The sequence below is a fragment of the Procambarus clarkii genome, chromosome 5, assembly GCF_040958095.1.
Source record: "Procambarus clarkii isolate CNS0578487 chromosome 5, FALCON_Pclarkii_2.0, whole genome shotgun sequence".
NCBI classification, from domain to species: Eukaryota; Metazoa; Arthropoda; class Malacostraca; order Decapoda; family Cambaridae; genus Procambarus; species Procambarus clarkii.
In genome coordinates this window covers 9,613,535-9,629,235 of record NC_091154.1, presented here as the reverse complement: position 1 = coordinate 9,629,235, position 15,701 = coordinate 9,613,535, and positions in this window count along the sequence as shown.

Below are 15,701 nucleotides of genomic sequence, written 5' to 3'. Positions count from 1 at the left end.
CCAAACCGTTCGAAACAGGACGTTAAAAAGTCGTCCTGAAATTCGAAGGGGGCACCATACACCGTCACAGACGTCAAGGTGACACTGAGATTCACTACCTTAACGGAGCCAGCAGTATCAGGGAGAGGGTAAACACGCCCCTCACACCGCTCGAGAAACGCCTGAAAGGCAGCCTGGAGGCGGAACTTGACTACAGCACGGTGGCCCTGAAGCAGCTGGATGCCCACCAGGTCTGACAGCTCCACATGCAGCACGTCCACCAGGGCGACACCAACCAATGGATGGTCCACCGGCACCGTAAACGCCAGACCAGCTGACAGCGTCCTCGTCATTGGAGGGCGAGACGTCCCCATGGCTAAGCAAACGTCACCCTGTCAGTGGCAAACCACCACCAGCAGGGCAAACAAGCGATCACCCAACGTAAACACTAGCCAGAAACGGAGAGACCTCAGGAACGTCCGACCTGGCCGGCGGTCACCACGCAACTCAATCAGAGCACATACTTGCCCAGGAACTCGGCCCGCGGGAATCTTACATTGAACGCCTCCTAGAGCACCCATTGCCAAGGATCTCGTCCATCCACCGGGGACGCCATAACATCCGGAACCGGGGCAACAAACACCTGCAAACTGGAGACCCAGATGGTAGAACTCATGAGGCGAGAAGTCGCCACTCGCCCCCACAGGAAGGGAACTTGCCCCCCACGAAAGCACTCCGGTCCGTCAGACAGCAGTAACTCGGCAATCTTCGACCAGTGACCCGGTGGCATCACAGACGCCGGCAACACGTCCCCCAGGGCCCCAACGCGCACCCGCACCACAGGGGTACCCGCGGCCCCAGGCATACCACCAGACGACAGCAGGGAACCTGGACGGCGTGCATCCTTCCGTAACGTCACCACCAGGCCACGCCCAGCACCAGAGTCCACACCATCCCTGGCAGCGGAAGCCACCACCCCCCACTGTGGAGTCCCCCGGCGGAGAAAGAACCGAAGGCACGTCCGAGACACAGGCACCAGCACCAGCAGGCACCTGGACCTCCGCCACCACGAACCGCGGAGACATCGACGCATCCGTATCCACACTGTCAACACCCGAAGCCCCACAGTCACTGAAGTCACCAACGTCGGCCCAGGAAGAAGATGAACGCCGAGAACGTTTGGGCACCAGCCGGATATCGTCCGAGCTGGTAAGTGACCCAGAAACACGGGTACCACGAGCCGAAGGAACCGACGCCAGGACAGCAGCAGCCTCTATCACAGGGGGAACCGGGCCACACACAGCAGGAGGCTCCGCAGCCACCCCCAGCACCAAGCACATCCGGGACCCGAGTCACGGACACAGGGCCAGGCGCAGCATCGGAAGATGAGGGAGAAGACAGCGACGTCACACAGGGGGCTCCAGGAAGGCCCACGGGAGCAGCTGGAACAGTGACAGGATCAGGCAGACCAACCGACGGTACCTCAAGAACCGGAGGAGGGACGGCAACAACCGGAGGAACGGCAGGCGCCGCCGGGGAAGCTGCAGCAGCAAACGGGACGCGCACCACCTCATCAACATCACCGGAGACTGCCTCCAGAGGGAGCGGCGGGAAATCCTCGTCGCGGAACAAGTTGACAGGAGCAGCAGGGGCCTCAGAGCACCCGGCAGCCTGATGCCCCAACAGGCCACACCGGAAACAGGTACGAGGCTGCCGGGCATAATACACCCGGACGTAGTATCCCATAAGCCGGACAGAAGAAGGTATATCCGACCGCAGGCGCATCCCCAACGTGCGAATGTTTGTACGCCTCCCAGCATACCGCCCCGAGGAGAGCGTGTTCACCCGCACGCTGACAACAGTATCAAAACCCCCGAAATAACGCCGGAGGAGGTCATCAGGGAATTCCAGGGGCGCACCATGGATACTGACATAAGTCAGGGCACCACTGCGGTCCGAAATCGCCACAGAGCCGGCATCGTCTGGCAACGGCAACGTACACCCCCCTTACCGACGGAGGAAGTCCCGGTACTCGTCCTCCCCCACGAACTTAATAACAACCCAATGGGCCATAATTAGCTCCACACCGTAAACAGCTTCCACCGGGACACGAAGCATGTCACACATCACCATCTCGATGGTCGGATAACCAGCCTTACAAGTGAACTCCAGGCCCACGGAGTTCACACGCTGAACAGGAGGAAGATGGCCCCCCCCCATGTCAGAACTGCCACGTCAACGCAGCCAGGCAGGCAACAAAACTGGTAGGGCAGGGACGCCCACACCACCTGGCGACCAAAACAGCAAACAACTCCAACAGCCACGGAGGGTCGGGAAACGTCCTCACTCCACGGCTACTAGCCCGATCGCATTTCAGGTGTTTCTGGGGCGGTGTGAGGGGCATGTTTACCCTCTCCCTGATGCCGCCGGTTCTGTTAAGGTAGTGAACCTCAGCGTCGCCTTGACGTATGTGTCGGTGCATTGTGCCCCCTTCGAGTTTAACGACGATCTCCTAACTACTGTGTTTGGACGGTTTGGTACTGTACTCAGCATTCGGTAGGACAAGGTACTTGCAGGGCACTGTACTGGGATGCTTGATGGTTTCCGTACCCTGACCATGTCTCTGAAGAGTAGTGTTCCGTCCTCTGTGTCCGTGTTGGGTTACACGCTCTGCTGCCTGTATTTGTGGCATCCGCGCACCTGTTATAAGTGTGGTAATGTGGGTCATCTCGCTGCAGCGTGCGACGTGGGAGCAAGTGGCAGGGTGCATATTTTTCGTGAGGAGGACTTTCCACCCCTTTTGACTAAGGACGCTTCTGAGGATGGAGTGGATGCTGTGCCTGAGACGCCTGATTGCTTGTCTGCTGCTCTGCCTGTTGAGGCGGATACTATGCCTTATGCATCCAGTCTGTTACCTGCTGTGGCCCCGGAGGTAGTTGTTGCGCAGGAGTGTAAGAGTGTCGGGCCGTCGCCCGCACTGCGTGTGGTGGATGTCCCAGTGGATGTCCATGTCCTGTCCCCACTTGTGGATGTGGTACCGGCTCCCGTGGACGCGGGCCCTGCTGTTTTGGAAGGGGGGCTTTGGCAGGAGGAGGTGCCTGCTGTGTCTGTGTGTGTTGGCGACTGTAGTTCTGCTCTTTCCATCCCTTTGCAGAAGCGTGCGCGTCGGTGTTCTGAGGCTGTTTCCCCTGGATGATGTAGACAGTGTGGGTGATGTGGCCTTTGTGGACTCTTCGGACGGTGCGGGTGTGGCCTGAGTAGATGTGAAGATGGTGACTGTGCCTGCAGAGGGGCCTGCTGGGAGTGGTGTGGTGTGGCCTGTCTCGAAGCGTTCGCGGCGGGTTCGGAGTGTGTCTCCCCTTCGTGGTGTGCCTTGGGAGATGGTGGGGAAGTATGGCGCTCTGGCGCCCAACGCCGAGGATGATGGTGCTGTGAGGGGCTCCGAAGTTGCTACCTGTGCCCCCCCTCCTGCGTCACCTGCTGTTGGATCTCCGCAGTGGGGGGTTGCCCCTGATGATCAGGACCTCATTGTGGTGTTGCGGAAAGATGTGCGCTGGGGGCCTCGGCTCCTGTGCCCTGTGGTGGGGTCAATGCCGCGCCTGCATCCCCTATGGTTACCCCGCCTTCATTGTCCCGATCTGGGTAAAGCCTAGTCCCGGCTGCTGGAGTAATGCCCTGTGAGGGTCTGGTGTTGGGCCCTTATCGGAATGCCCGGGTGCTTCCGATCCCGTGGTGCTCGTCCACTGTCTGGGTGTCGCTGGTGAAGGAGTTTGTTTATAGGGTGCCGGATAAGATGTCTCAGCCGAGGGCACCGCCTGGTGGCCAGGTGCCCGATGACACGTGGGTGATTTGGGAAGCGTATTGCTTGCGCTTTCCAATATACAAGTTCCCGGAGAAGTATTAGTTAACGTTTTGCGCACAATGCTATGCGTGCGTGGATCAGCTGCCACCGTGACCTCGACACCCCGCCCTACGGTGCGGGGAGTCTCCCTCTAACGTCCACCTCTGTTTTCGTCTCCACTTCTCTCTCTACGGCCCGACACATCTAACTCTTTTGATTTTTTTCTTCTCCTTAACGTCAACGCGTCTCCCTACATTTGTCCTGGTGCAGTCATCGGGAGGGCAAACCCTTCATGCAAACTGCACCTATTCTCTACAAGAAGAAGAGGCCGGCGGCCTGGGAACGGGACCATGGGGGTCCTCACCCCCCACTGACCCCCCGTAACCTTGGACCAGAACCTGTCCTTGTGTACTTCATCGTAAGGACGAATTTTCTTGGCTGCGAATAAAAAATATCTCCTGCATGCTGATTTCTGAGCCGAGCTACAGCTCCTGGCTCCTGCCTTTACAACAATAGCTGCAATAATGCACCAAGTCATCCTGAATGAATTTTGATATTGCATTTGGGGCTTCCTGTCATTAATCTGTCCATCATGCTGGGTGCAGTCCTGTTGCATCTGTCTGGTGAGATTTTCGTTTTGAGACTGACGCGTAATGAAAGACATTGATCCTCTCTGGCGTTGATCAATGCCATTTTTGGGTTGTTTCTCGTGCCAACTACTCTGGCTGTCACTTGTTACTCGTTTGTTCATAGTCTTGGGCTTTTTCTTGGTCATTACTACATAAATGACTTGGAGTGGTGTTGTGTATCATCCTCACTCTCAGACTGTAGACATAGTAGGGGTTCGCTCCATTTCCTTGATAAGCAAGAGTACTGGTTCACTATAGCGGTTAGCACGAGTTGACAACCTCCAGGAGCAAGAATACTGGTTCACTATAGCGGTTAGTTGACAACCTCGAGGAGCAGGAGTACTGGTTCACTATAGCGGTTAGTTTACATCCTCCAGGAACGCTCCCGACACACGTCCGTCTCTCACAGCAGCTGGGATAGAACTGAAATTGATGACCAAACCTCACACTAGAAGATGAGGAGACGACTCATCTTCTGGTGTGAGGTTCGGTCATCATATCATCAGCCACGTTATTGTGACTCATCGCCTGTAACACTTAAATTAATCGTTTACAACCGGAACCTCTGCCTTTACCGCTAAAAATATGAATTTACTCAGCTAAATTTGGTATTAGCATTAAAAGTATTTATAATGCAAATATTGTTGTGCCCAGGGCTACATTAGGCACAACAAAGGAAATATCCCCAGCATGGGGTGCTGTTACCGCTAAGAGTTTGTTCTCAGCATCTGCGTTTTCCAGTATTGTTGTGGCAGTCCTTTCCATTATGGGGCTATCCCAGTGGGCCTGCTTGTGGTCTTTTGGGGCTTGTGGTCGGAGTAATGGGTGTGCAATGGTTTTGCACTGACTAGCTGCTTCAATGAACTCTTGATCATGAGTTCCCGCTGTGTTTCTCATATGCTCTGTCTGCCCTACTAATTCGTTGGCTGCTGTACATGAGGATAAGAATGCTGGAAGTGCTACCTCAGTTGCCTTTCGTATGCCTATCCCCCCAAATCTCACTAGTAGTGTTGCTTGGTCCCACTGACTGTCATCTAAAATTTGGCTGAGTGCCTTCCTGAATATTGACTTGAAGAGCTCATCATATTGACTTGAATATATATATTCGGCGCCTTGTTGCTAGGGCAGCTGTCAAAAAAATTAGCATAGACGCTGCAACGATGCTCCGACCCCATCAACTGGGTTTTGGTGTCCCCCATGGCTGTGAAGCAGCAGCTCATGCAGCACGAGCCTATATCAAGGACCTCCCAGAAAATAAGGCATTAATTAAATTAGACTTTAAAAATGCCTTCAACCAGGTAAAAAGGGATGTGGTACTGGAAGCAGTTCGAACAACCTTTCCTTGTCTACTTCCCTTCGTCTCAGCAGGGTACAGTAGGGAATCGACACTGTTGTTTGGGGAACATGAAGTTGTCTCCGCAGAAGGAAGCCAGCAGGACTCCTTTCCCTTTTCCTTTTCCCTTTCCTTTTCTGCATGGCAGCTAAAGAGGTCACAAGCAGGTTGACCAGCGAACTCAACATCTGGTTCCTGGACGATGGCACCCTGGCAGGGACACAGGAATCCCTGCTAGAAGATTTACAGCTGGTGAAATCTAAGGGAGAGGAGTTAGGACTCACCCTAAACCCATCAAAGTGTGAAATCATCTCATCCAACCAACCATAGATGCAGTACGAATCATATTGTCAGGAGCCCCAGTGATCGTACCCACCAACAGTGTGCTGCTAGGGGCACCTCTGGGCTCCAGCTCCATTGAGGCGGTCCTCGAAGAAAAGATGAACGACCTGAGGAGGATCTTATCTTGAGGTTATCTTAAGATGATTTCTGGGCTTTAGTGTCCCTGCGGCCCGGTCCTCGACCAGGTCTCCACCTCCAGGAAGCAGCCCGTGACAGCTGACTAACACCCAGGTACCTATTTTACTGCTAGGTAACAGGGGCATAGGGTGAAAGAAACTATTGCCCATTGTTTCTCGCCGGCGCCCGGGATCGAACCCGGGACCACAGGATCACAAGTCCAGCGTGCTGTCTGCTCGGCCGACCGGCTCCCACGAAGGATGGAAGGAAGAATAGGGGCTTTGGATGCTCACGATGCTTTGTACCTCCTCTCAAGATGCCTGGCTTTGCCCAGACTTACCTATTTCCTAAGGTGTGCTCCTGTTTTCGACTGTCCAAAATTAACAGAATATGACTCACTCCTAAAGTCAATAACTATGAAAGTGTTAAACCTCTCCCTGCAAGATGACCAATGGGACCAAACAACGCTCCCAGTTAGGCTCGGGGGGTGTAGGTATTCGCAAGGCGACACAGTTAGCATTGCCGGCATTCTTATCCTCGACCTGTGCTACAAGTGAATTAAGGAATTAAATACTTCCAGTATAGCTAAAGAACTTCCCTGGGATCCATGATCCCAAATTTGCGGAAGGAGCTGGTCAGTGGGACTTTCTTGCCAACTCACACCCTAGACCAACTTTTCCAAACGACGGCAAACAGGCCAATTGGGATAGCCCCATAGTGGAGAACATCACCACAGCATTGCTTGAGGCAGCTTCTAGGAAGGACAGAGCGCGTCTTCTAGCTGTGCAAGCGCCCCATGCCGGGGACTTCCTGTTGGCAGTCCCTAATTCCGCCTTGGGCACCCGCCTGGACCATCGGACCCTAAGTATTGGTGTTGCTCTGCGCCTTGCCGCCCTTATCTCCACCGAACACTGGTGTATTTGCGGTCATGCACGGGCAGACCAATACGGCAGCCATGGTCTCATCTGTCGTAAGACACAGGGAAAGATTGCCAGACACGAAGCAGTCAATGACATCATCAAGAGAAGTTTGGCTACAGCTGGGTGTCCAGCACAACGGGAACCCCAGTTGTGCAGGCCTGACAACAGCCAAATACGCCCAGATGGAGTCACCCTGCAGCCATGGAGGGAAGGTAAATACGTTGTATGGAATTACACGTGTGCGTCTACATTGGCTGATACCTATCAACCTTACAGCGCAGCTGAGGGAGGCGGGGCGGCCACCTTCAGGGAGACCCAGAAAACCAACAAGTACAGGGACCTAGAACGTTGTTACAGGTTCGTGCCGATAGGCTCTGAAACTCTAGGTGCCTGGGGTAAATGTGCACTTAAGCTCTTAAACGAGGTGGGAGAGGAACTCATTGGGAAAACTAAAGACCCACGAGCGTCCAGTTTCTGGTTCCAGCGCCTCAGTGTCACAGTTCAGAGGGGAAATGCGTGCTGTATCCTGGGTATGCACCCAACTTCCGAGGAGCTGGATGAGGTCTTCGAACACTGATTGTTATATTGTCATATATATGTGTGCGTTCTCTGTAAACTGCAGCATTGCAATAAAATAAAATGAAACAAAATAAAACAAAATATATAAAAAAATAATAGGGGTGGTAGGAGAGGAAAAGATTAAAGTGTTCAGTGAGAATCCACAAGGTCTTCTCTCCTCTGGAGTATGTAAATTTTAAAAATGTATGCACAATTTAAATCATTGTTTTATTTCAATTTTTCCTCATAAACTATTATTAAGATTTTTTTAAATTGCAGAGAATAAAAAGCGCTATATAGATTAAACATGTTCAAAAGAATTTTTGCCTAAACCCTTATGAAATTTGATTTTACAGGCTTACAAGGAATTAAAAAAAATCGATGTTGTATATTGCCATCCACACTCGCATGGAAATAAACATTCCATTAATTTTGACTGTAGATGTCTCGAACCAGGTACCCAATGCGTAGAGCAACAGCCTCATGCTTAGGGACTGGTTCGAGACACATACGGATAGGTAGATGACCTTATAGTGAGGCCAACGGCCTGGGAATGGGATCATAAGGGGTCCTTGAAGTAGTGGAAAGTGTGACAATGACCGTGCGTTTTGCTTTTTCCGACGCGCGGTCATTGACCATAGGGTAAATCCATTTTTCCCCTTGCACGCGGTCATTGACCATGGGGTGCTTTTCATTTTTTTTTTGTCGACGGACCCTAGTAGCATCATGGGTGGTTGCAGTTTACATATATCCGAATCATTTTTCAACTGCTCCTTTTCGTCATGTATAATTTTCAAAAAATAGAATTTAAAAGGCTCCTTCCTAGGTCCGGCCATTTCACTCAAAGGGATTTAACGGCCGCCTCCCATCGCATCTAATTTTGTTACCTCATTGACCCTGCACAGACATCACTAATGGTCAATGACGTCATCCAGTCTTCATCTTCCCTGTATAAGACCGTTTTCTGATATGTTATATCTATTCCATTTTCAATATTTATGTCAAGGGGATTAAATGGCCGCCTTCCATCTGGGTATATTTTCGTTACCCCGGGGAGTGATTGCTAGCTTTCTAATCCATTTAAATTTCGTTTAAGGGGATTTTTTTTTATGCAGGGATATTCCTACGCGGGCCCTAAGCCTCTGGCTGGCCCACTAGGTGTTGCTTGTTTCTGTTTTACTTGGGCGAAGTATGAGTATTTATGACTCGCAGGCCGCTTCAGTAAGATTTTGTCCCATGTGTTTAACAACTTCTTTTGCTATGTTGAATCTAAGTTGAAATCTTAATGGGTTTGTAACTCTGCACTGTGTTAGACACAGTGCAGAGTGGTCCAGTGATCTGTCTGGCATGTCTCCCCAGTGCTGACATTTCCTGCGACACGAATGTAAATACCTTCAATTTAACCAATTAAACACTGCTCATTAAGCAGGTCAGTGGGGGGTGAGGACCCCCATGGTCCCGTTCCCAGGCCGCCGGCCTCACTAAGGTCACTACCACAAGGTCATCAAGGTCACAAGGTCATCCACCTCTCTTATGGATATTTTGTTTTATCTCGCAGGGTTACGGGCCTGACAGCTGAGTGGACAGCGCTTCGGATTCGTAGTCCTGAGTTTCCGGGTTCGATCCCCGGTGGAGGCGGAAACAAATGGGCAGATTTTCTTTCATCCTGATGCTCCTGTTCACCTAGCAGTAAAGAGGTACCTGAGAGTTGGAAAGCTGCTAACGGGCTGCTTCATGGGGATGTGTAACAAATAAAAAGAGGCCTGGTCGAGGACCGGGCCGCGGGGACGCTATGCCCCGAAATCATCTCAAGATAACCCCTTGGAATTCCTCTAACCTCAAAAGTCATGAGGGTTTATGAACAAAGTTTAGGTAAATGCTTTATCTAGATAACGCGTTTTTTTCAATTATAAACTAAAATTCTAATTACAGTTTATTAGGATAAATTAAATTGAAATAAAATGTGAGAAGCTGGGTTTTGGCCCACTTCTCAGCTAGCTTACATCTGTTAACATCTGTTGCTGTTAACTAGCTGATGTTAACTGTTAACAGGTGATAAGTAGAAAAAGCTTTTTGCCTCAGAAAAAGTGTGGAGATGTGCACAGTGTGGGCACAGAAGTCTATCTTCCTTGGTAATGGAGATAGACTAGTGGAATCACGTCTCTTTCGAAAGGGGATGCCTTCAGCATTCCAAAGAAGTAACTCTCGTTGTCGTATTCTGTGTAAATAGTTAAAGGTTTTCCCTGAATTCTGTAACTCTTGGCCCTGGCAACAGACAGACAGACAGTTGACCAGACCACACACTAGAAGTTGAAGGGACGACGACGTTTCGGTCCGTCCTGGACCATTCTCAAGCTCGACTTGAGAATAGTCCAGGACGGACCGAAACGTCGTCGTCTCTTCAACTTCTAGTGTGTGGTCTGGTCAACATACTTCAGCCACGTTATTGTGACCCATCGCCTGCAGACAGACAGACAGAGAGAGAGAGGAGAAGGCTAAGGGGATTACTATCAGGTACCAACGGCTCCCCTATTCCGGTGACGTGACGTCATCAGCGTTTCCTGCCAGCTCTTCTACCATTAGAAGCGGCACGAAGGCCTCCGTCTATGCTCGAACCTGATTGGCCGAGTGCCTAGCACCACAGGAGCCGTTGCCCGAATTCTCGCCCCAAAACCTTGCGACTGCGAGATTCTCGCGCCTCAGACGTTATTCTGTATCTGGGAGCTACGCTGTCGAGAAGTAGGGAGATCAGGGCTCTGGTCAGAGCCTTGATTCCTCGCGCCTATATAAACCTCTAGCCAGCCCAAGTTGATCTCTCACGGGAGACATCTCCCGTCACGCAGGGTGCAGTCGCACCTCCACAGATCTCCAGTATCATCTATTGATACTGGAAATGGCTCAAAAGGGCCACCACTTATGGGCTATTCATGCCCAAGCCACCTTTTGGGTGGCTTAATTTTCTCTCTCTCTCTCTCTCCAAGTTGATTCTACGCCGCTCTGTGATCGTTGCTGCAGAATCCAGCGGCTGCAGGTTCCGTTAGAAGTTAATTAAGGAGATAAGTGAAGTGAAGTCATAGCCGTCACATGTGCTGTCAACAGGTGCAACGGGACTGTTCACAGTTATCTCGTGTTATCGGCTTCACCCTGAGCAATTTGTCATTTTATTGCTCTGTCACAGTGAGATATATGAATCAGGAAACGATTGTAAGTGTTTGAGTGAAGATCGTGTGTAAATCTTCACTACTGTGGGAGTGTCAACTCTGTTAATTTTTCCCGTCCACGCCATTGTTCTCTCCGGGTGCCTCACATCACATATATATATATATATATATATATATATATATATATATATATATATATATATATATATATATATATATATATATATATATATATATATATATATATATATATATATATATGCAACAGCTTATGCAACAGGGCTCCATTAAGGAACATATAATCTCTTCCCACAACCAAACCATCGCCAGAGAAATCCTAGTAAACAACACAGAAATCATCGATAGATACAGCGATAGCAGGCGGCTTGACGTTTGCGAGGCACTACACATCAAGAAGTCAACACCAGCAATCAACAGCCAATTAATGCACAACTATATTCTACCCACCTCAAGACTCCGGTCCAATATAGAAGCATCAAGAAATATGGACCAATAGGCTTTCTACAAACACTTCTATTCAATACCCATTGTTTCGTGTTCTGTCTTGTGTTGATGAAATTAATACCCTATTATTGCCACCTCTTGTTCTGTCTTGTGTTGATGAAATTAATACCCTATTAATGCCACCTCACCCCATCCACCTCACTAAAATGTAGATATAAAATCGGAGATGCGTAAGTTCTATTCAGTTGTGTATTTGTAAACTAAAGTCTTTGAAAATGTAATAAGTTTTACGAAACGCGCTCGTGTCGCGTCAGACTAGAAATAAAAATTAATTTTGGTGAATTGATTTTTGATTTACCTCCAACAGTGAAAAGAAATGTACGAAAGATTGAGAAAATTCGTGTTAGAATTATTAATCTTACTTTTTCGGTCATATTTAATAATATATGTCTACAGGAAAGACTGCTACCAAAATATACTAATATATATATATATATATATATATATATATATATATATATATATATATATATATATATATATATATATATATATATATATATATATATATATATATATATATATATATATACATATATACATATATTCGTCAATTCCAGCATGCATACAGTCAGCCTTCAGCAATATAACACGCTTGTGCATAAAACTGGCGTTTGTAGGGAGCACGCACTCTGGAAGTTTAGCCATTCTCAACCTTAATTAAGTGACGCGCGCGGCCATCTCCCCCGCCAGCCCTGGATTAGGGTCGGGCTGGCGCCCAACCTGCTTGTCGCACCTCCAACCCCGCCTCACGGTCCAGCCCTGCCTCACTCGCTACTTTTGAGTGTCGGTGCTCCAACCCGACCTCCACCTCACTCCGTCATCTCCAGTGTGTGGTCTTCAATCAACAGCTGGAGCAGTGAGAGTGGGATTGATGTTTGTGAGTGTGTCATACTGGTATAAATTAACGTGAGTACTCAAACATTATTCCTCTCTCTCTTCTGTTGTGCAAATTCCTTGTGTTGAATTTGATTCAGCCGTCCGGTGTACGTTCTGACTAGTTCCCCTACGGGACCGAGTTCGATTCCACCGAGGAAGCACAATAGGTAAAGACCTGCTACAGCTTTTCTGTGTAAATACTGTAGCCAGATCTTTAGTGTTATTGTCATCTTACACGTTCAGTTTTACACATTTAGTTGTCTGTGACGTGTGTATTTTACTGTGTTTAGTGTGGTTTAGTTATTCATATACCATCACTAGGGCCTCGTGCGGTGGATAGCGCGCAGGACTCGTAATTCTGTGGCGCGGGTTCGATTCCCGCACGAGGCAGAAACAAATGGGCAAAGTTTCTTTCACCCTGAATGCCCCTGTTACCTAGCAGTAAATAGGTACCTGGGAGTTAGTCAGCTGTCACGGGCCGCTTCCTGGGGGTGGAGGCCTGGTCGAGGACCGGGCCGCGGGGACACTAAAGCCCCGAAATCATCTCAAGATAACCACTGTGTGATTAACCCAGGTCCATGCCGTTCTGTCTTTATTTCTAAGGGACTTGCTGTAAGTCCAAGTAAGAGTTACTTACCTTGTGTATTATTGTGCATCTGGTGACTCGTGAGTGTGTCAGTGTTGTGTGGTGTGTGACTGTTTGTAGATGGTCTGTGTGACCTGGTGTATTTTGTTTTAGTGTATAACTCCAAAGGATACATGATCAACCAGGCTGTGACTCATACGTCAGGCTGCGAGCAGCCGCGTCCATGTTGTAATCCACGACATCCAACAGCCTGGTTGATCAGTCCAGCAACCAGGAGGCCTGGTCGACGACCGGGCCGCGGGGACGCTAAGCCCCGGAAGCACCTCAAGGTAAGGTATTGTTGTTGGTCTCAGTGACTTGAATTGGTGCGTTCAGTTAAACTTGTGTTCAGTATCTTGCGACGTCAGTGTAACTTTGTGTTCATTAACTTGAGAAGTCAGTATACTCAATGTTCAGTTAATTTGTGTTCAGTATCTTGCGACGTCAGTGTAAGTTTGTGTTCATTAACTTGAGATATCAGTATACTCAATGTTCAGTTAATTTGTGTTCAGTATCTTGCGACGTCAGTGTAACTTTGTGTTCAATTATCCTTGAGATATCAGTGTGTTAATTTCAATTGATCTGATATGCGGTGATTAGTAATCTTATTGACTGATCGATGTTAATTAAGCAGTCTTAGTGACGCCGAGCCTTAACATAAATTCTTTGTGAGTGAGCTGTTAGGCTGTGACAGATCCTGGCACGATAACTCAGGGACTGCTAATTACCCGTAGCCATTGTTGATTGCATTGACCTCTGTTGTGATTGCACGTCTTGGTGACAAAGTAACGTAATAAACTGAGTGTTGCACGGAAGACTCGTCTCAGTGACAAGTCTGTCAGTTGTTGTCATTCAGTCATCAGTCACCCCACGCTGGCCTCGCACCTCGCACCTGGCACCATCGTGGGCCGTGATTGGTTCCAACCTTTGAGATATATACAAGAGTTGTTACATTCTTGTACAGCCACTAGTACGCGTAGCGTTTCGGGCAAGTCCTTAATCCTATGGTCCCTGGAATACGATCCCCTGCCGCGAAGAATCGTTTTTTCATCCAAGTACACATTTTACTTTTGCGTTAAACAGAGGCTACAGTTAAGGAATTGCGCCCAGTAAATCCTCCCCGGCCAGGATACGAACCCATGACAGCGCTCGCGGAACGCCAGGCGAGTGTCTTACCACTACACCACGGAGACTGCTTGATTGTCTGACATTGACCCCAGACTCCCATCTTGCACCAACATGGGGGCCGTGCATTGTTGCAACTGTAATTACCCTCATTGATCTCGGATTCGCATCTGGCACCATCGAGGGCCGTTGTCTTTCCTTGTATGTTATTGCTACTTGCCGCCGTCTTGTCAAGCTGCCATTGCGTCTGGAGTGGTTGCCCACTGTTGTTAAGTGTAGACAGGGTCAGGGATACTGCGAGCGGTCCAACCTGGAAGCCAGTGTTCCGGGAAGTCCAGCCTCGTCAAGCACCACGTCCGACATTAACGTAACGTTAGATTGTTCTTGTCATGTACTGTTAGTGTTAAGTTTTATGAATAATCTAACTGTTTAGTACAAGTGCCTTTACGTTCACACCTTCAGACCCTTGTACCCAGTATTGACTTTGCCAATACTGATGTTACTATCGTGATCCCTTTTATGTTACCTGGATTACTTGGATTCAAACTGCTTTCATGGCCATACACATCAAATATAAATTCTATATCGTCGTGAAGACCGTTCGAGCTACTCTGATGACCTACGTCTGAGGCCCGATGAAGCTCCACGACCCAGTGGATAAGGAGTGCCAAGGATTTGGACTCCTGCAGCTGCTCTATGCATCCCTGGTCAGTCATTAAAGTATAATCTGCCCTCAGCATTAGTTTGATGCTAGTCCAGACCTTTCTGACTGAGGGTTTTTGTGACCTATTCACCACTATAAAGGCATAGTCTCACATAAAACAATCATATATATTTTGGATACATTTTCCAAATTTATATTCTCTAAAGGTTGTTAGAGTTTAATAACACTCAGCGGCTGTTAGAGCTAAATTACTCTCCAGAAGGTGTTAAGAGCTAAATAACACTCTAGAGGCAGTTAGAGCTAAACAACACTCTTGAGATGAGAGAGCATAATAACACTCTAGAGGCAGTTAGAGCTAAACAACACTCTTGAGATGAGAGAGCATAATAACACTCTAGAGGCAGTTAGAGCTAAACAACACTCTTGAGATGAGAGAGCATAATAACACTCTAGAGGCAGTTAGAGCTAAACAACACTCTTGAGATGAGAGAGCATAATAACACTCTAGAGGCAGTTAGAGCTAAACAACACTCTTGAGATGAGAGAGCATAATAACACTCTAGAGGCAGTTAGAGCTAAACAACACTCTTGAGATGAGAGAGCATAATAACACTCTAGAGGCAGTTAGAGCTAAACAACACTCTTGAGATGAGAGAGCATAATAACACTCTAGAGGCAGTTAGAGCTAAACAACACTCTTGAGATGAGAGAGCATAATAACACGCCAGAGGCTGTTAGAGCTAAACAACACTCTTGAGATGAGAGAGCATAATAACACTCTAGAGGCAGTTAGAGCTAAACAACACTCTTGAGATGAGAGAGCATAATAACACTCTAGAGGCAGTTAGAGCTAAACAACACTCTTGAGATGAGAGAGCATAATAACACGCCAGAGGCTGTTAGAGCTAAATAACGCTTCTGAGGCTTTTAGAGCCTAGTAACTCCAGAGGCTGAGCCTCTGGAGTGTTAATAACTCCCCCTAAAGTATATAGATTTTAACAAC